The sequence below is a fragment of the Sminthopsis crassicaudata genome, chromosome 3 (genome assembly GCF_048593235.1).
Source record: "Sminthopsis crassicaudata isolate SCR6 chromosome 3, ASM4859323v1, whole genome shotgun sequence".
Taxonomy (NCBI): Eukaryota; Metazoa; Chordata; class Mammalia; order Dasyuromorphia; family Dasyuridae; genus Sminthopsis; species Sminthopsis crassicaudata.
In genome coordinates, this window is record NC_133619.1 from 235,520,921 (window position 1) to 235,542,840 (window position 21,920).

Below are 21,920 nucleotides of genomic sequence, written 5' to 3' on the forward strand. Positions count from 1 at the left end.
AAAACAGGATATTTTTTTTTGTTTAGATCTTATATTACTCCCTTTTTTGACTTTATTATTTCTGCCAGTAGCACAATCATTCACCCAGCAATGTTCATTGCTTTGGAATTACGTTCATTTCTTTCCTTTACTTCTTTTAGCCATTATCAAATACTATTTTTTCTACCTCTATCACAATATATCACAACATTCACATATATTCACTTCTGTAAACCCATTGACATCTTAGTACCCTATGGTCTCTACAGTTTCCAAAACCTCTTGATTATCTCCTAGTCAACAAACAAGTACTTATTAAGTACCTAATTTTATGTGTTCTTTTATAAATACTGGAGCAGAATACATAGATTTGTGAATGATTTCCATGGAAATGGGAGCTGATAAGATTATCCTGCTTCAATTCATTTTTCACAGGATTCCTTGGATAATCTCTCATACATATATAGATTAGATCATTTAACCCTTATTTAACCCATTTAACCCTTAACCCTTGAGAAGTTTTATATTATTTTCCAAATAAAGTTCAAACTCTTCTGCCTGTCATCCAAGGTCATTCCCAATATGCATAAGTGGATACAGGATTACAAACAATGGGCCAGCTTCACTTTGCAAATCTTTTATGAACTTGAATTCTTCTAAGAGAGCAAGCATGTCTAAGACTCTATCCATTGCCTTAGATGCAAGTGGTAATTACCTAATCTTATATCCATTGCCTTAGATGCAAGTGGTAATTACCTAATCTTATCACTCCCATTTTGCCCCACTCTTACTTTCGAACCTGTCATTTATTCTCTAGTTTATCATTTGATATCCTTTGGAATCTTTGTCCTATTCCTTCAATTCTTTAAATTTCCAGCCAACAATTCTTGTGTCTTCCCTAACAGAAATATGCCTTTTTTTTTTTTTCAGGGCAATTGCTTTTAAGTAAATTTTCCAGGATCACACAGTTAATAATTGTTATGTTATCCAAACACAGATTTGAACTCAGATTCTCGTGACTCCAGGACTAGTGCTCTATCCATTGTACCATCTAGTTGCCCCCTGAAATATGCCTCTTTACTAAGAATGTTACCATAACTGTTTGAGAAGAGAGAGAGAAATGCTTTGTGTTGGTTTGGTTTACCATTGAGATTTTCCTTGAACCTCTTTACCTCCAGTTCCAGATTACTTTAGTTTTGTTTTGGAAAGGTTAGAAATTAAAGTAGTTATTGAGTCAGTGAAATGAAATGGAACAAGCTATAAGAAGAATGGAAGTAGAATAGTGAGGAATGAAATATAATTCTTAATTCCTGGCAAAAGAACAAGAATGAAAAGTTTACAACCTCTAGAGAAGGCATAAGTGAATTTTAATCTGTATTATTGGTAGGAGTACCCAGACCAATAAGATCAAAATGTATAAAAATAATAGAGCTTTGAAGTTAGTGAAAGGAAACCCATCTTAATGTAGATCCTTAGATCTGATTATATAGAGAGAGCAAGTTCTAGGATTAGGCTATAGAGGATGATACTATAGAGGATGATACCCTGGCAGTATTGTTATCTAGAAGCATTGCAGGTCCTGAGTTCCAGTGGAAAATCGCAATAGATTTATATCATGTTTTGGGAGATGACTAAATCCTAGAAGATGCTGAATGCCTAATTGAAATAGTTGGTATTGAAGGATGTGGTAAAAAGCAGGACCACCAACCCAATGCCTGAATAATAAGTAGCAACTAAAGTGTATGTGTGTGTGTGCATTCATTTCAACAATTTACTATGAAGTTATTGAACATCTCTTCTGTATTAGGCACTGAGATGGATGCTAAGTATATGTACAAAGTCAAAAGCACAAAAAACAAAAATAAAAAACCCTACTGAAGAACTTGCTTCAGGGAGGAAGTGATGAAATGTATACGGAAAAATATACAGGATAAATACAAAGTAAATTTGGGGGGTTGGGGAGAACAATGACCATAGAGGAAGGTGAAATGTTGGTACCTCCCATAGCAAAGGTTCTGAAACATTTTCTTCTTTCTTCTCCCCAGTACCCTCATCTGCAGCTCTAACATTTGCAGAACATGACCTTGCCTCCTACTTATTACTCCATTGAGGAAATGGACATTTTACATCAACTTTTTAAGGCTCTTTAAACCTCATCCTGACTTTTCCCTCTGGTTCAAAAATGCTAAACATCATTAATTATTTATGTAATTCATATCTCTTTCTTCCTATGTATGTTTAATGAAATTTACTTCATTAAAGTAATAGAGAGATGAAAAGACTGCTATTAAAATACAAGATTCTTTTCAACCACGCATCTCTTATAACCAAAGGAAGTCTTCTATGTTGGTTATAATAGGGTCTAAACAACAACAAAAAAAATGAAAGGCTTGATTTGTGTTGAGTTGATAATATCCATTAAAGAAACAATGAAAAGATTCATAATAGCTATGTTAACTAACACAAGGAGCTGGTAGCCATTCATTGCAATTTCTATGGCCCTCATTGTGTAAGATTTAACCACTAGCTAAATGAGTAAAAGAAACTCCTCCCAATCCCCTGTCAACTGTATTATGGAGACCAGTTTAAAAACTGGGTAAAATGACAAAGTAATTTACACTGAATATTAGGGTTCCATTGAAGCTTGCATCAAAGTGAAATAATGGATAGTCAGCTAAAGTACAGAAAGTGGTTGGCAGAAACATTATGTGACTATCATAGTTTTACTGCCTTCCTGGGTTTTGAAGAATTTCTTATGTAATCATGTTTATGCAAGTCATTCTAAAGTCTTAGAAGTTTCAACAGGAAACTGTTCTCTGGATCTAGATGTAGAAAGAAATCTGACCTGGACGTGACTAATTTCATTTACCTTGTTAGTAAATAAGGTTCATTCCATTCTAAGTAACTTATTTAGAGTGCTTTCTTTTTATTTAACTTTTCATATCACAGTGGACTATCATAGTGCTTTATTTATTTCTCAACAATGTCAAAAATTAATCTGTAACTAAGGACAGAAACAGATATTAACCAAAAAGAATCAAATCATGAGTAAGAAAAGCAGGTTGTTAGGCTGAGGGGAGGTGGGGAAGGTTGTTTAGAAAGTAGGATACTGGCTTATAAAAAAAAATAGGGAAGTCTTTCTGATGTTTCATGAAGTATGATCATCCAGTCACTAGAAACTTTTCAGTTTTTTCAGAATCACTCCTATTTCATGCAAGCTTTCCCTGGAACTTCTATCTACACCAAATGGGATCAAGGTGAACCATTGTATGAATCAGATCTTTGTATTTTATAACATTTTCTAGCCAGTGACAAATCAAATACACACATGCACTGAGTAACATTCTCATTAAGGCAGTTAGTATATATAAATAGAGGGCATAGGTATGAAGTGAATATGATGGAATGATATCTAAACAAATGAAATCAAATTAAGGGGGTGAGAGGGAAATATATTAGGAGAAAGGAGAAGATGTAGAATAGGGTAAATTGTATCACATGAAAGAGGCAAGAAAAAGCTTTTACAATGGAGGGGAAGAGTGAGGATCTCAAGATTGGAAAGATAATCAAAAAAAAAAAAACAAAATGGGAAAAACTTCTATGTTGAAACCCTTTAAATTCACAAATCATTCATTTACAAACAAGTGAATATCACTATAATTATCACGCAATTGTAGGGTAACTTTAGGAATTCCTTTCTCTTATTGAAGGAGATGCCTCTCTTATCTAAAAAACTGCCAATTACACACTCATTAGACTGGGAATTGTATAGCTATTATGACTCAGATTGCATGGCGACTATAATTATAGCAACTATTTAAATCTATATTAATAATCATATAATGTCTTGGCATTTTCTTAGATAAATTAGATGTTTGATGTCTCCAAAATATAGATTATAAATAAATTCTACACTGAGAAAAAGGGAATATCATTTGAAACAGAGCTTTTCAAAAACAAGCAATCTATACCAGGGATATAAAATATTTAATCAATTAACATGCATTTATTAAGTGTTTCCTGTTTGCCAAGATCTCTGTTCAGCTTAGAGGGTAGGGATTACAAAGAAAGGCAAAAATACCCTCAACAGCCTAAAGTAGTTCACACTCTACTGGGCCACACAACAAGTAAACTAGACATAAATGATACCTACAGACTTGAAGGGATGCCAAACATCATAATAATCCCTTTCTTGGTCAGTGAGATAATAACTAAACTATACTGCAGTGCTTCAAAAGAACTGTGTTTTATTCACCTTCTACCAATTTAGATCATAATTCTTCCTTGATTTTTGAGATAGTCTTCATGAATCGCTGTAGTCAAAAAAAAAAAAAAAAAAAGAATCACTTGGTGGCCATTGTTCTAGCAACATCTTCTTCACATTTAGCCCAGTCTTAAGACACCAGACAAACAGTCTGAACCTGTGTTTAAAGCTTTGCTTACTCATTAGAACCTGATAGAATTTGTACTCTACTGACATAGTTTTTAAGAGCTGGGGGTTACTTTCCTACCATAATAAGGATTGAGAGTAGAGGATAAATATAATTCTTTTCTGGAAGGTATGAGATAACACTGTATTAGTAATAAGCTTCCTAAAGCACAGGTCTAAGAATGTCACTAACCTGCTACATGGATCTTGGTGGTTTATAATTATTTCTAGGATCAAATCAAATTCCTTTGTCTGGCGTTCAATGCCCTTCACAACCTGATTCCAACCTGTTTCCAGGTTTATTATATAGAATATATACATATATATATATATACATACATATATATATATGTATATATATATATATATATATTTGAACTCTATGGTTCACCCAAATTGGTCTTCCTATTGTTCTTCACATGTGGTATTCATAGTCTCATTTTCTTGCATTTCTCTTTCTTGGGCTATCCCCCATACCTGGAATATTCTACCTCTATCTTTTAGAATTCCTACTTTCCTTCAAAGTTCACCTCAAAGATCATCTTCTATTTCAAGACTTTTCTGATTCTTTTAGCTGATAACTATTTTGCATCTCAGTCTTTATTCACTAATCCCTTTATCTCATATAAGATTTCCCTGGTTATAAATACAAATAGTAAAACAAACAACGATTTTCTCATTAGAATATAAGCTCCTTGAAAATTAATGTTATTTGATTTTTGTAATTTTATTCCAAGTATTTAGAAAATTATCTGGCACATAGACCTGCACTTACATAAATGATTGCTATTGGATTGATTGAATGATTGATCATGTGATAAAAAACATTGACAAAATATGTCTGGACATTTTGACATTTTTAGAAACCTTGATATGTATCCTTCAAAATAATAAGATTAAATTTTATTCAATTCTACAAGTTATATATATGGACCAGAGGCAGTATAGTATAGTGCATCAATAATTGGCCTTATAACTTGGAATTTTTATATTTAAGTTGTTGCTCTGACATACATTGGCCATGTGACCCCAAGCAAATAACCTCTCAAAGATCTGGGCAGGTATCTGAGACCAAAAGTTACAGATAAGGAATCCGTGTGTATTAGTAAAGGGAATTTCATCACCTGAGAATGCTCTATGCCAAAGAAATTACAAATCCAGTCCTTATTCCCTATAGTTTGAGGACCTATTATATGCTCAGAACTATGCTGGGTGCTGCTAGAGTCTATACAAAGTAAAAGGCATTGACCTTGCTCTCGAGATTATTGCTTTCTTTGGTCAAAGAATTTCAACTACATTCTGTAGTGGGAACAAAAGGCAATAGAATAGATTACAAAGCCTATTTGATGGTCAGACACATTCTTGTTTGTGGTGGCAAGGATCAAACTTCTACCCCAAAGGAAGAAAATATTGGCCAAAATAAGGATTACTCCACCAAGTGTAAAATGTTTCTGCTTTGAGCCAAACATTTATTAAGAATCCAAATGTTTTCTCCCAGAGACATGTTTAATAACTACCTTAATGTTTCATTTATAGAACTATGATTTAGGCTTATGAGAAAGCATGTAATTAAAAAGAAAGCAATAGGACTATATTCTCTTTTGTCCTGTCTCACATAGAGGTCACTGCTCTGATTCTGAAAACATTCCCCCAAAAATCTCAAAACCTTACCATAGTTCACAGTAATATATAAGGAGCTAATGTAGTTTTCTTTATGTATCCTTCTCTGTCTTTGTCTCTTCTTTCTTTATCTACCTGTTTCTGTCTCTATCTTTTCTGTCTCGTTCTACTAATGCATAAGAGTAATCTTAATTTATTTTTATGCTTCATTGGTTTTTAAGTATTCTTCAGTTCTAGCTCAATTGTCATATAAATATATATATATATATATATATATTCAATTATATTTTCCAATTTGTAACTGTATCCAAGTTATATACACATATGTTAATATTATTATTAATTATGATAATAATTATTAGTTAATTATTAATATATGCAGTATTGTTGTTTGTCCTTTATTCCTGAAGACTACCATGACATCAGAGAAGTAATGCCATGATATGCAAGTAAACTAGATTTGAATAAGGGAGGCCTTTGCAAGGGCTTACTTTCTCCTCTAGAACCATCTGGGACCTTTGGACAGATATGGATCTGGACAACTAGAGTTGGCCCTGAATGCAATGAGAGATGTTGACCTTTTTAAGCTAAGATCTTTAACAGGTGTCAGTTTAACTGAGGCAACACTCATTCAGTGATTAAGGCTAGATAAGAAAGAAATGAGGCAAGAATGGCTTTTTTTATCTAGCCAACAAACAATTCTGAGACCTTTTGATGGCTAATCAAAGGGAGCCAGAAGGATCAGATAAGATAAAATGTATAAAGAGCTTTAGTGTTAACTAGATGTTATTGTTATCATTATTTCTTTCGAGTTAGAATTATGTCATAAATTCAATTCAAATATGCATGTATACTACTGACCATCATTTAGTTATACATTTAAAGTTTTTCCATTTAATAATTATGGGCTTATGATTTTTCCAGGCACAGATTTTTTTTTTACAAGATACCTTTTATGAACAACCAGTAGAATGCATTTTAAGCATGTAGTAAGAGTTAGGAAAGGATTATGGGACAGTAGGGATAAAGATGAAAGCTAGCTAATTTATAAACATAGGAATAGAAACCATAGCCTTGACCTTGTGTTCCTATCAAAGAAAATAATCAGTTATATCAATAGGATAACTTAACCCTAATAATAACAATAACATCAAAAACAACAACAAATAACTGGAGGGGGCATAATGGCAATGACCAGGGAAGTAATCCTTATTCTATACCTTGTCTTGCTTGGACAATATCTGGAGTGTTGTTTCAGCTCCTTGAGGGCCAGACTATCTTTTGTCTCTTTTTGTGTCCTCATTGCTTAGCACGGTACCTGGAACATAGTAGGTTAATAATTTTTGATTAATTGATTGGTGTCAACATTTTAAAAAAATTTAACAATAGCTTTTTATTTTCAAAATACACACAAAGATAGTTTTCAACATTCACTGTGGCAAAATTTTGTGTTCCAAATTTTACTCCCTCCATTCCCCCTACTCTTTCCTCTAGACAGCAAGTAATCCAATATAAGTTAAACACGTGCAATTCTTTAAACATATTTCCACATTTATCATGCTGCACACAAAAAAGTCAGATCATAAGGGGAAAAAGGAGCAAAAAAAAAAAAAAGCAAACAATAACAAAAAAAGTGAAAATACTATACTGTGATCTACATTCAGTCTCCATAGGTCTTCTTTTAGATACAGATAGCTCTCTTCACCACAAGTCTACTGGAATTTTCCTGAATCCCCTTAATGTTGAAAAGAGCCACATCCATCAGAGTTGATCATCACATAATCTGGTTGCTGTGTACAGTGATCTCCTGGTTCTGCTCACTTCACTTAGCATCAGTTCATATTAAATCTTTCCAGGTCTCTCTGAAATCATCTTGCTGATTATTTCTTATAAAACAATAATATTCCATAATATTCATATACCATAACGTAGCCATTCTCCAGCTAGTGGGTATCCACTCAGTTTCTGGTTCTTTGTCATTACAAAAAGAGGCTCTACAAATATTTTTGCATATGTGGATCTCTGTTTATAATATTTTTGGGATACAGACCCAGTGAGGCACTGCTGTTTCAACGAATAAGTACAATTTGAAAGCCCTTTGGGCATAGTTCCAAACTGCTCTCCAGAATGGTTGGATCAGTCCACAACTCCACCAACAATGTGGTACAAATGTACCCCATTTTTCCCACATCCCCTCCAACATTTATCATTATCTTTTCCTCAACTTAGCCAATCTGAGAGGTGTGTAGTGGTACCTCAGAGTTGTCTTAATTTGCATTTCTGTAATCAATAGTGATTTAGAGCATTTTTTCATATGACTAGAAATGGCTTTAATTTCTTTGTCTGAAAATTGTCTGTTCATATCCTATATGTACAAAAATATTTATAGCAGCTTTTTTCTCAGGGCAAAGAATTAGAAATTGAGGTGATGCCCATAAATTGGGGAATGACTGAATAAACTGTGGTATGTGATTAATACGAAATTCTGTGGTTCAAAGTTTTGAAATCAAAGTTTTAAAAACAAATGCAAAAAATGTTTTATGTAATTGGGAAAAATAAAATATTAAAAAAGAGGAGATGGAAAAATGCATGTGTATGTATATATGTATGTATGTGTGTCTCTACTTCTACCTCAGACAGATTTTGTGAATATAAACATATAATTAACCTCTATGAACCTTTGTTTCCCCACACATAAAATAGAGATGGTGACAAAACTTACCTCATTAAATCAGTGTAATTAGCAAATGAATGTGTGATTCACACAATACATACATCAATATGTACACCCGCACACACATATATATATGTATATATCCATTTGATTCTCACACTGATTTTGTGAAGTAGATGCTGTGATCATCCCAATTTTACGTATGGGTTAGCAGAGTCATAAAGATGAAGTGGTGGAGAGGTATTTATACACATATTCATATATGTGTATATATGGAATATGTATGTATATATGTGTGTGTATTATGCACACACACACACACACACACACACACACATATATATATATATATACATATACATATATATATATTTACCAGCCTTAAACTTCTATATAAACCTGAGTTATTATTAACATAGGATTCTGTGTTTTTGTGGAGGAGGAACCTTGATTAAACAATGATAGTATGGACTGGATTGACAAAAGCCTGGATAGAAGAAAATAAAAGTATATATGTGATTTGGTCTACACAGAGAATCCAGTGCAAGAATAAAGGTTATTCAGGGAAGTAAAAGGAAATACTGAAAGAGGAAATCAAGGATTGGGAAGATTTTTGTTAAAGTGGTCAAATAGAGATTCTTGTTGAAATCATTTAGCTGCACAGTGTTTTGGAAAATGAGGGATATATGCTTTGATTACAGATTTTCAATCCACTATCAGTTATGAGTGGTAATGAGAGACATATAAATATTTAAAAGGCACACATCATCTGGAGACCATATTTTAGAGACTATCTATGGATGCTTCATTCTTTCTGCCTCCTGTCAAAATAGTCAAATGGCAGCAAAACTGAATGCACTGAATTTCTTCTAACTAACTTTTAAGAAAACTAGTTAAATGCAAAGCAATAACCGGAAGACCAGCATTGAGTAGTGAAGCAGCTAGGTGGCGCAGTGGATAGAGCAGCAGCCTTGAATTTAGGAGGACCCGAGTTCAAAATGTGGTCTCAGACATTTAACACTTCCTAGCTGTGTGACCCTGGGCAAGTCACTTAACCCCAGCCTTAGAAAATTTAAAAAACAAATAAAAATAAAAATTATCCCAAGATGGAAAAAAGTTAATGAATAACCATGAATTGACTGAATTATCCTTGTAGTTAGCTACTTACCTACATATTTGTAGTGAGCCACAACTTAGATTTTTTTGAAGACAAATGAAAATGCAGCAGTTATATATTTAATAATGTGTGCAGTCTTGTAGGGAAAGAAAATAATGGATAGATATTTTTAAAAATTATTTATTTTTTAATGCTGGCTTATATAAACTAACTAGTAAAGTTGCTTATTACATATTTTGCAATGAAAAGTGCTAAATTATCACAGAATGGCATCAGAATGCTGAGGGTACTTGTATTGTAAAAAGCCATCTGGAAAACATTTAAACTCTGTCATGGGAAACCATTTCTAAATGAACTTTCTTTAAATGTTGGACTAGCCTGGGAAATCTCTCAGAAGTGCAAATAAGGCATTTATCCAATGTTCGGTGGTCATTATAATGTCCTGAAATTACCCTGTAAATGAGACAATACTTTATGAAGGGGAAGGGAGGTGACTATAGGATTCCAATCTGGGAAGGGTGTGAGTACCTTCAATGGGCAGGTGGCACCAATGCTAACTAAAGCTGCAATTAGAACCCCCAGTGAGTGGATCTTATCAACTCCATGCCTATATAATTCATTTGTTTCTCCTTCCTGTCACATAACCTGTAAAACTTGAAATTGAAAGGTGGGTGGACAACTCAGATGCTAGGTCTTGCTATTGTGAGTTATCAGATGCCAAGCTAACTCTTAAACTTATTTTCCTAATTCATATTTTATTAGAGCTAAAATGAGGCTACTTATATATTTAAAAAATGATAGAGACAGGCATAGGATGGATCATTGCTTCCCCATTAGAAATCTAAACTGATATGAGTTCCACCTCCATTTGTTTTTTTTTTTCCACTCCTCCTCAATTATCATCATTATTCTTCTAAACACCTTTAACACAACTGCCCAAATAATCTTTCTTATGGATATATCTGATCATGTCATTCTTTTCCACAAAAATCTTTAATAGCTCCCTTTTTCCTTTTACTTACAGTTTAAATTTCAAGCTCCTCTATTTATTATTCAATGCCTTCCACAATCTGGAACTACCCTGCTTTTCCAATTTTATTTCATTCATACTCTAATTTCAGGCCAAACAGTGCCTTCCATCTCCAGTATTCTAGTATCTACTATCACATTTTTTATCTATTACTACAAAAATTATATTTTGTTTCTTATTTTGAATACTTTCACTATTCTATCATAAAAGTATTGCATTGCAATCTGGAATTGTGCCAATTAAGTGTCTAAATGTCCTTTGATTCCAAAATCATATTGCTAAATATACTCCAAGTTACTGACAAAAATAAAAAATTCCATGTATACAAAATTATTTATGGCAGCACTCTTTGCAACACCAAAGAATTGGAAACACTATAGCACATGAATGTAGTGGAATATTACTGTGGTGTAAGAAATGAAGAGTGTGATTAATTCAGAAAAGCACGAGAAGATTTACATGAACTGATTCAGAGTCAAGTAAGCAGAGCTAGGAAAATATATATAATTATTATAACAATGTAAATAAAACAAATACAAAATAATTGAAATTAAACGTTGCAAAAAAACGTGTTTAGCTCCAAAGAAGAAATGCAAAAAGATATCTTCCCCCTTCTTCTTTTGCAGGAGTAAAGAATCTGCTTTTGTGAAATATTACAAATAACATTAAGATTTCTCTATCTGATGTTTGATTTTTTTTGTTCTTTCTTAGTATTTTAGTAACAGAGTCACAGTTAGCACAACAGTACTATATTTAGTTATGAATATCTACAGAGATGATAATTATCCCACTTTGTTTGGCTTCCTAAAACTTAACTGCTAGCTCCTAGGTCTAGAGATCAATATTAAACCAGAGTCAACCTTTCATGAATTTTTCACTCAGATGGACTGGGCATTTGACATTTTTATATAATTCGAGGAGGCAATTGAAGTTTCTTGCTTCAGAATATATTATTTTACTTTATTTTTTTCTGGAGATACATCTATTTTATTTAAATTTCCTCTTTCAAAATATAGATGTTTCTAGTATAGTTAATATATTGAGCTAGTTATTGATCATTCTCACTTTATTAATTAATCAGATTGTTTTTCCCCTCACTGGTAAGGTTCTCAAATGAAAAGAATAGGGGGTAGAATAGAGGATACAGGGTCAGATTAAGGCAGGAGAAAAAGAGATGTGAGTTGGGAGTTTGTTAGCACTGACTGTGGAAAGCAGTCCTAGAGGGGATAAGGAAAGGATTATAAAATATCCAGAAAACACCATGAAGATACTGAGCTCTCCCTAGGATTAGGGAAGAAAGGGGTTGCTGATAGTGGGAGGCAGAAAAGAAAAATAGTTCCAAAGACAATATTTGCCTCCTTCACAATTTCCTTAGCTTCCAATTTCTCTGCTCCCAGCCCCTACCCAGCTACAGTGGAGAAAAATAAAACAAAGGCCATATGTAAATAAAGAGCTAAATATCCCAACTAAATTGGGGCAATTTTTCTCTATGTTTTCAGAAATAGATTTTTTGGCTAGTATCCTTTAAAATTAATTGCAAATAGAATTCTACTCAATAAATACTTAACAATATAATATATGCTTTTTATGTCTTATTAATAATAATTTATTATGTATTAAGATGAAAGATGAAAAGGGGGAAAGAGGGAAAGAGAAATGAAAGAAAGATTCCAGGAAAAGAATAATAAGAAGAGAAAGAAATAAAGAAAAAACACAGAAGAGGGAAATGGGAAAGGGGGCAAAAAGGAAGGGGGGAAGAAATAAAGGGTAGAAGGAGAAAGATGTGAATTCTTTTTATCTTTAAATGATCAAAGACTGTACTGTACAAGAAAACCATAGCAGCAGACCAAGACAAAATTATGGTTTGGATTGCAGTAACTGTGGCCAAAAATCTAGTTATTGTATTTTTGTGGATTAAAGGAAATCAAACCAAGGGTGACATCCAGCCCTTAGGTCAGAAGTTCCCTACCCCTCCTTCAACCCAGCTTACTTCAAGCTTGTCTACAGCACAAAGTTATGGATCAGTGCTGCTCATGTGAATAAAGAGAAGTCAACAAGCCTTTGTTCTTTCAGAATTCCTATGCTGGCTTGATATTCTGACTTCCCAAATTTGCCTTTACTTATATTCTTGTTTTTGTTTTTTTTCTCTTTGGCATAGACCCCAACTTCATATTTTGGCCTCTGTCTTCCATAGTCCATCTCCTGGATTCTGACCCTGGCATGAAATTTGGACTCTGACTCCCTACTAAAGACACTTAACCCTTTGATTTCTGGTTTTGACTTTGTCTTCAGCCTGAATCTACTAAATCCTCTGGATTCCTGGTTCTGACTCTCAACTTGATCTATTGTCAGCTCATCTACCTCTGTTCTGTTTGCTGATGACGCCTTAAAATAGACACTGCTTGCTGTCCTGGAAGCTCTTGACAAAAAGCCAAATGAGCACAGGTTGTGAGTGAGCCCTTTGTGGAGGACCATTGATTAAAAACTAGTAGGAACTTTCCTGCCATCTAATCAAATTCATGCATTTAAAGATGAGTAACTGAGGCTTAGTGAAGTTACAGGCTTAAAGTCACAAAGGTAGTAAGTAGCAGAATTTAAGATTAAAACCTAACCCTCTCACTACAAATTCAGTGCTCTTTTCATTGTATTAGGTCTTTTTTAAAACCTTTAATTAAAATAGTTAAAGAGATTGTGTTGTCAAACATGCAAAATATACAAACTGTCAGATTGCTGGGAGAGAAAACTGTTATTTAAATAAACAGGTTTAAGAGAAAATTCAAAGAATGTTGAAGCAATCAGTCAAATCTTGTTTGGCTAAAGCCATCTCCATCATTAGTCTTTATTTGTTACAACTGATGTGGTATTGTCTAATTATAAAAACAGTTTGTTATCTAATCACCCAATAAATTCTAAGTTCTTTAAGAGCAGGGACTATTTCATTTTTTTTGTCTTTGTATCCTCAGTCTAGGTATAAATATTGATATGCTCAATGTTTAATTAATCACTGTTGAAATAAATTTTTGCGACATACACACAAATAATTTTGATGTAGCTATATGTAGTTATATTAGCAAAAATAATTGTATAAGCTGAAAAAGTCATACTTGAAAGTGTCCCATTTTACCTTTTGGGAAATAAAAATACTCGAATTTTCGTGACTCCAGTCACTCTCAGAAAGGTCATGAGTTTGGGCATCTTGCATAATGCCATATTCAGAAAACTCCATGGTATTTGATTATCATTAGACCTTCTTTGTGGTAAGTCAACATTGTAATCACTCCATTATAGATAAGGAAGTTGAAACACTGGGACATTGAGGCTAGCCCAAAGTTGCATAAAAAGTTAGTAATGAAGTCCATAATAAAATTTTATGGTTTCAGAGTCTCTCAGCTATAATGGGTTTGTTTGTTTGTTTGGGGTTTGTTTGTTTGTTTCAAGTAAGTGTTGGAAACTGCTTGATTCCCTGAGACTTTACAGTCAAATTCTAACAGGTGAATCTAATTTTTTCCAATTATAGGCTAAAACATGTCTACATTCTGAGATCCAGTTCTAGCTTTCAGCAGGAGGTAAATGAAATAGCCATATTTCATGAGGTCTTTAGCTCAATATTTAGTTATTTTCCTTTAAAATATATTAATACTAAAAAGTTTTTGCACACACAAAACCAACAGAAACAAGATTAAAAGGGAAGTGCAAAGCTGGGAAAAAATTTTTATAGCCAGTGTTTCTTAAATATGTAAAGAACTGTGTGGAATTTATAAGAATCCAAGTCACTCCCCAATTGATAAATAGTCAAAGAATACGAACAGACAATTTTCAGATGACAAACTAAAGCCATCTATAATCATATGAAGAAAAGCTTTTTGATGACAGAAATGCAGATTAAAACAACTCTGAGATACTACCTCACATCTCTCAGATGACAGAAAAAGATAATGATAAATGTTGGAGGGGATGTGGGAAAACTGAGACACTAATGCATTGTTGGTGGAGTTGCAAAATAATTCAACCATTCTGGAGAACAATTTGGAACTACGCCCAAAGGGCTACAAAACTGTGCATACCCTTTTACCCAGCAGTGCCATTATTAGTTCTATATTTCAAGAAAATCATAAAGTAGGAAAAAGGACTCACATATAAAAAAATGTTTGTAGCAACTCTTTTTGTGGTAGCAAAGAATCAGAAAAAGAGTGGATGCCCATCAGCTGAGGAATAGCTGAACAAGTTGTGGTACATGAAGGTAATGGAATATATTGTTCTATAAAAAATTATGAACAAGCTGATTATAGAAAGGCCTGGAAAGAGTTACATGAACTGATGCTGAGAGAAATAAGCAGAACCAGGAATGCATTGTATACAATAATAGCAAGAATGTGTGATGATCAACTATGAAAGACTTGGTTCTTCTCAGTGGTTCGGTGATTCAAAACAATCCCAATGGACTTTGGACAGAAAAAGCCATCTCTTCATCCACAAAAAGAACTATGGAGATTGAATCTAAATCAACACATGCTATATTCACTTCTTTTTTCTGTTGTTTTTTTTTTTCCTCTCCCGTGGTTTTTCCCTTTTGTTCTGATTTTTTTCTCCCAATGTGATTCATAAAGCAATGTGTGTTTAAATAAATAAATAAAATACATATTAATGCCTTTGTGCTTTTGTTTTATATACAATCATTTCTTTTTGTGCCCATCCTACTTCTCTTCCTTCCTACTTGCATCAACTACTATAACAGGGAAAAAAAAAAAAGAAAGAAAATTAACAAAACCAATCAAAGGCATTGACTATCTATATTGGTCTTCCACATTTATCATATATAGTCAGATCTCTAGATTTAATATTAGTCATTGCATTTATTCAATGTTCACTTGTTTCTGAACAAGTGTTAATTGTATTTATATTATTTTAGTCATTGCATGTGTTGTTCTACTACATCTATGTACATAAGTTTGTATAAATTTCCTCAATTTTTTCTGAATTGCTCATATATAGAATTCATTAGAGCAGTGTGATTGAAAGGATAGTTAGTTGGCCTTGAGCGAGGAAGCTTTGAATTCAAGTCTTAATTCTAACACATACTGGCTGTGTGACTCTGGGAAAGTGACTGCATTCTAGACAACTAAGAATATAAGCTGAAGAAAAGGTACCAACTTGAATGGATAGAGGTAACTTCCTCACCTAGGGAGGATAGCTGAGTGGATAAAGTGCCAGGCTTGTTTTCAGAAAGGTATGAGTTCAAATCTGACCTTGGAAATTTACTAGCTGGGTAACCCTGTTTTCTCTAGTTTCCTTATCTGTAAAATAAGTTAGAGAAAGAAAGAGCAAACCATTCTATATCTTTGCCAAAAAAACAAGACAATACAAAATGCAAATGGAGTCAGGAAGGATGGAGTCACAATTTAAACCACTGAACAAAAAACCTCACCTAGGAGTTTTCTCTTCCAGTAAAATCACAGGCCTAGTCCCTAACCATATCAGTTGTTATAGTACAATAATATTCCAGTTACATTGATAGACTATATTTTTTCTAGCCATATCCCAATCAATGATTACTACTTTTTTTGTAATTTGGGAGGATAGGGAACCCAAAAAGTTGATATTATGAATATTTTGGTACATGGGAGACTTTCCCTTTTTAGTCTTTAACTTCACTAGGGTATATGCCAAATTCTGTTCTTACTTTCTGAATCCTAAGATCCTTTTGTAGACTCCCCAGTGACAACTTCTAGATTCCTCTGACTCATTTGTTCTGCTACTTATATGTTTATTCTGTTCCAGTCTTGTCTGACCTATCATAATTTTTTCCTATACTATTAGTCTATTCTGTCCCTTACCTCTGGCATTCAATGGACTTTCTTGCCCTGCACCCACCAAAAGTCATCACAAGCAGCATTAATAGATTGGAACTGTACATGTATATGTCACCAACTTTAAAACAAAGTGGTTTAGACTTCCTAAAAAATAGAAAAGCAGTTTGGAACTATACCCAAAGGGCAATCAATCTGTGCATACCCTAGGATGCAGCAATATCACTACAAAGTTTGTATCCCAAAGAGATCATTAAAAAAAAAGAAAAAGGACCTAATTGTACAAAAACTATTTATAGCCACTCTTTTGTGGTAGCAAAGAATTGAAAAGTAAAAGTATGCTCATCAATTGGGGAATGATTGAACAAGTTGGGGGGTATGGATGTAATAAAATAATGCTGTTATAAGAAATGATAAGCAGGCAGATTTTAGAAAAATACTAGAAAAATTTACATGAACTGATGCTGGGTGAAATGAGTAAAAGCAGGAGAACATTGTACACAGTAACAGCAACATTTTATTGTGGTCAACTGTGCTTGACTTGCTCTTCTTAATAATAAAATAAATAATAATAAATAATATAATATAAATTATAAATCATATATAATTATATAATATAAATAATAAAAAATAAAATAATAAAATGATCTAAGACAACTTCAAAAGATTCATGATGAAAAATCGTGTTCATATTCAGAGAAAGAACTGATAGAATCTAAATACAGATGGAAACATATTCTAACTTTTCATGGATGTTTTTCCTTTTGTTCTATTTCTTCTTTCACCAAATTGACTAAGATGGAAATATATTTTATATTATTGCACATATACAGTCTATATAAGATTATTTTTCATCTCACAGAAGAGAAAGGGGAAGGAGAGAAGGAGAACAATTTGAAACTCATAATTTTATAAAAAATTAATCTAAAAAAATAAAAGAAATGATAAAAAAAATTTCCTAATAAACAGCTTGATGAGTAAATTAACATACAAAATCCTGGCACTGAGCAATTTATTGCTCTATTACTTAACATTTTTACTCTCATCAATAACATATAACTGAATGGGAATAAGAATACACTTCTATGGTATTCTCCTATGTCATAGAATAGTTTTCTCATGAATTCCTAAATGCATATAAATTCATTACAGGATAATTAACCCTTAGATGATGAGCCCCTTTGACCCTCAAAGTTATTATAACTTGAAAGTACCTGTTCAAGTACCTCTTCTAGTAGCTTTTCTAATTGATCAATAGATATTTAATAAGCACCTATTATGTACCTGATAGGGCAACTAAATAGCTAAGTGGATAGAGTGGTGGGTCTAGAGTTAGGAAGCCCTGACTTCAAATTCTACTCAGATATTTACTAGTTCTAGGATCCTGGGTAAATCACTTAATCTGTTTGCCTTAATCCACTGGCAAAAGAAATAGCTAAGCACTCTAGTACCTTTGGCAAGAAGACCCCATGGACTGTATAATCTATGAGATCAGAAAGAGTAGGATACAACTGAATTGAATGAACAACTACAACATGCCATGTATGGTGCTAAATATCTGGGACACAAAAGAAAGACAAAAACACAGTTCTTTATTTCCAAAAGCTCACATTCTAATGAGGGAGACATATTGGAAATGATTATTTCAAACAAAATATATGTTGCGTAGATCAGAGAAGAGTAGGGAGTGCACAGGGAAACAGGAGAAAAGAGTACCTGGAGTAGGGAGTACACAGGAAAACACTTCCTGCAAAAGATAGGATTTGAGCTGACTATTAAAGAAATCCAAGAAAGCTAGGAGATAACAATGAGTAGAGAGAGCTCAAATACAAGGGATAGGTAATGGCAGAGTCTGAAGGTAGAGTGGCTCCTAGAAGGTAACCCTGCTTAAGAAGCCAAAGTACTCAATTGTAATCCTAACTATTGTAAGATTTCTTTTCTGCATAAATTGATGGGATTTTTTTAATTACAAAAGGAGTAAAATCTCCTGTTTCACCTTCAAATGTCCATCTCAAAAGGATAGCACTAATTTTAGCTGCTATTGATCCTCCTATGCCAGACATATGGATGTCTGCCTTAATCTTTGGCCAATGACTGGGCCAATTGTCACTTCTAATGAATATAAGATCTGCACCTTTGTCTACCAACCCTTTCCCATGTTCTTCGTAGCCTGGGTATAAAAGGTATTTGTGCCCCCTGTGGCGCAGCATCTTATGATCTTCTCTAAGGAGCATCCTTGTATAGTCCTAGTATAATTCTTCTACAAACGTCATTAACATTTTCTCAAGCAAGTTGTCTTATAGTTTCTGTTGCTACATTTTCACCCATAGTTTATATGATAGCTGTCTGCAGATGTCCCACAAAATCAAAAAGGGTTTATTTGGACCTTGTGCTATTTTGGTGAAGGCTCCCTCTCTATCTTGCCTTCCTGGGAGAGTGCCTCATGCTTTGATAGCAGCAGCAGCAATTTGCTCATATGCTGCTATAGGGTAATTAATCTGTGCTAAAGTGTCTGCATAAAGTGCTACACCTCTTAGTTGATCAAAGGTGACTGGTATATTAACTTCAGGTTGTCTATTTCATTGGGCTTGTATCCTACAGAAGTCACTATACTCAGAAAGCCACAACAAGTTTTGTCCAGGTTATAAACATGTCTTTCCTATAGATTTTCAATGACTAAGGGTTAAAACTTCAAAAGCCAAATTCTCTAATAACATCTTAACATAATATCATATCTTTAATAATTTCCAGAATAAAAGGAATGTATCTTCTTCTTTCTTGATCTGAAGAGTCAAACTCTTCAATCACAGGGTATGCTTCTATTCTCAAATCAGATGTACCTTGTCCTTCCTTGTTAGCTTTAACTAGTACTAGTCATAGGGGGTGGACAAAGTTCCCATGGGTGGTGCTGATGGTGTCACTGCCCCTCCCACTTGTCCTCTTCCCTCCACCCACAAAGGCGAAATTGAGGGAGGAGGTCAGGAGAGGAGGAATGCCCTAAGGGCACCTGCTGAGAAGCACCACACTTCTTAAGTTCATCAGCACTGTACTTAACTCCTTTCTTGTACAATTCTTCATGCTTTTCAGCTGCTTTGCAGTATCATTCCTCTCCTGCTCTTTCTCCTCACACTTCCTTGTCTGGCTGTCCACATTAAATTTTTTTCTTATTTTAAAACTTTTGGGATTCCTTAAAGCCAATTGAATACAATTGTTGACTATATATATATATATATATATATATATATATATATATATATATATATATATATATAGAGAGAGAGAGAGAGAGAGAGAGAGAGAGAGAGAGAGAGAATGTTTCCTCAGGAATTGAATCAGGACCATTATCATTGTAATATTCAATTAGTTGCTCTCTCACTAGTTTCCACATATCTAGCTCTAATTTTTCTTCCTTAGAAAGCCACAGAGATGTTCACTCTAATATATTTAAGAATCCAATGATCTGTTTCCAAGCTACCAACAAAACTTGCTTTTTTATTAACCTAACTATGCTTGCTACACACTTCCCTTGGGGTGGAAAAGGCTCTTTTCTTGGTATTTGCCCCATTTTGGCTAGAGAAAAAAAAATGAAAGTGACTAGTTTAGCCTTTACCAAAGTTTTCTGCTTGTCTATTTTGTACTCACCCTATTTCCTGGTCACAGGAACTTCTCCACTAAGTTTATGATTGCATCAGTCAAACTGCTGAGTGTAGGTCCTTATGTCCAGACCTTCTAAATGTAGTGTGCTTCTTTCAGTACCCAATGTCAGACGCCAAAATGTAATGTCTAGGTTAGCTTTCTTGAGGATCTCTCTGGAGTTTGGAGTCTGAAATCGAGCTCAAACATATTCTTACTCAAGTCTCTCTCGAGTCTGCTTATTTCAAGTCCACTCAACCCTTATATATCATAGTACAATTATATCACTACAGAAAACTGAGCATATGACAACTATAGAAGCATTAGATCACCACACTAAATACTAAGTATATGTAAACTACAGAACCATTATCTCATCAATCACACTGAGTAAATATCCTTGTTTCAAGTATACTTTTCCAGAGTTCCAGCCCTCTATAGGAAAGGTCAGAGAAATGCTATCAATGGAATAAGTTTCAATAAAGAACATGTTAATAGCAGTTAATACTATTTCCCATCCAAGAATAAGAAGGGCAGTGTCATAAACAAGCAATATTAAGCTTTGGGGGAGTTTATTTTTATATTATTTTTCATTCAATTTGACAAATATTTGTTAAACTCTTATTATGTGCAAATCAATGATTATAATGACAAAAAATAAAATTGCTTCTGTCCCAAAGAAGTTTATGCTTTAGCAGGAGGGAATAATGTGCATTCATACATGTATATACAAATACATATACCAAATTCTATTTATCATATAATTACATGCATAAGCAGGATCAGATAAAATAATAATATTCAAAAAGTGAAATATTTCATGTTGGAACAGAGGGAAAAGTATAGCTATTATGCCAATGTTACTTAAAAATCAGGGCTTGAGCCAAAAAAAAAAATACTACTCACTCAAATCAAGCTATTTATTAGGCTAAGGATAGAATTTAAGAACAGATGTAATTAAATAATCCTTCAGAATCATGATTCTTAAATTCTGGGAAATAGCTGCACAGATATGATTGGAATATTTACCTACCAGGTGTTTGCCAGGCATTGCTTCAAACCAGTAATTGCCCAGGTAGTGGTTGGACACAAGGGACTAGGTCTGTAGGTATCAGCTTTTTATGAATAACATGAGTTTGTCAGAAATCATGAATCTCATACCAGTTGGTTTATAATGTCAAGAAATAGTTATGAGAGGGAAATATTATAGTATTACCAATTGTGAGTAAGCATTGAAACCTAGCCAAATAGTTCTGGAGAATTAGATATTTTCAATTAGGGTTCAGTAGAATAACACCAGAGTTGTACAAATACAGAAAGAAATACCAGGAATACAAAGTTGTTGTTATTTGTCCTTCCTTTTAGAAGACCAATGATATCACAGGGTGATAATCTTGACTTGCACAAAGTTGTCAGCTCCACTCTGACTTCCTGAATCATTGGAATTCAGGGACAAGACAAAAGTCAGAATGCCTAGTGATGGCCTAGGATACAATAGATGACCTTGGTGACTTCAATGTCTGACCAAGCTCTAAGCATTCCACAGTTCCTGCTTCAGCCTTCATGGCCATGGAAACAAATTGTTCTCATACATCCATTCCAGTGGAGGAAGTCACCAATGGGTTTGTGGC

At 33.7% G+C, this 21,920-nt stretch overlaps 1 long non-coding RNA gene across 3 annotated transcripts in view; it reads right to left on the minus strand.

Moving 5' to 3' along the window:
* Positions 1 to 21,419, minus strand: part of LOC141559445 (uncharacterized) — a 180,581-nt gene extending 159,162 nt beyond the window's left edge. For 2 of the 3 annotated variants that reach the window (XR_012487423.1, XR_012487422.1), the window contains exons 1-2: positions 20,299 to 20,563; positions 7,249 to 7,346 (exon numbers count right to left, since the gene is read on the minus strand). This is a non-coding gene — a long non-coding RNA (uncharacterized LOC141559445). Of the gene's footprint in view, positions 1 to 7,248; positions 7,347 to 20,298; positions 20,564 to 21,322 lie in introns of those variants that run through there. The other variant, XR_012487424.1, reaches the window with a different exon arrangement.
* Positions 21,420 to 21,920: the final 501 nt, after the last annotated feature.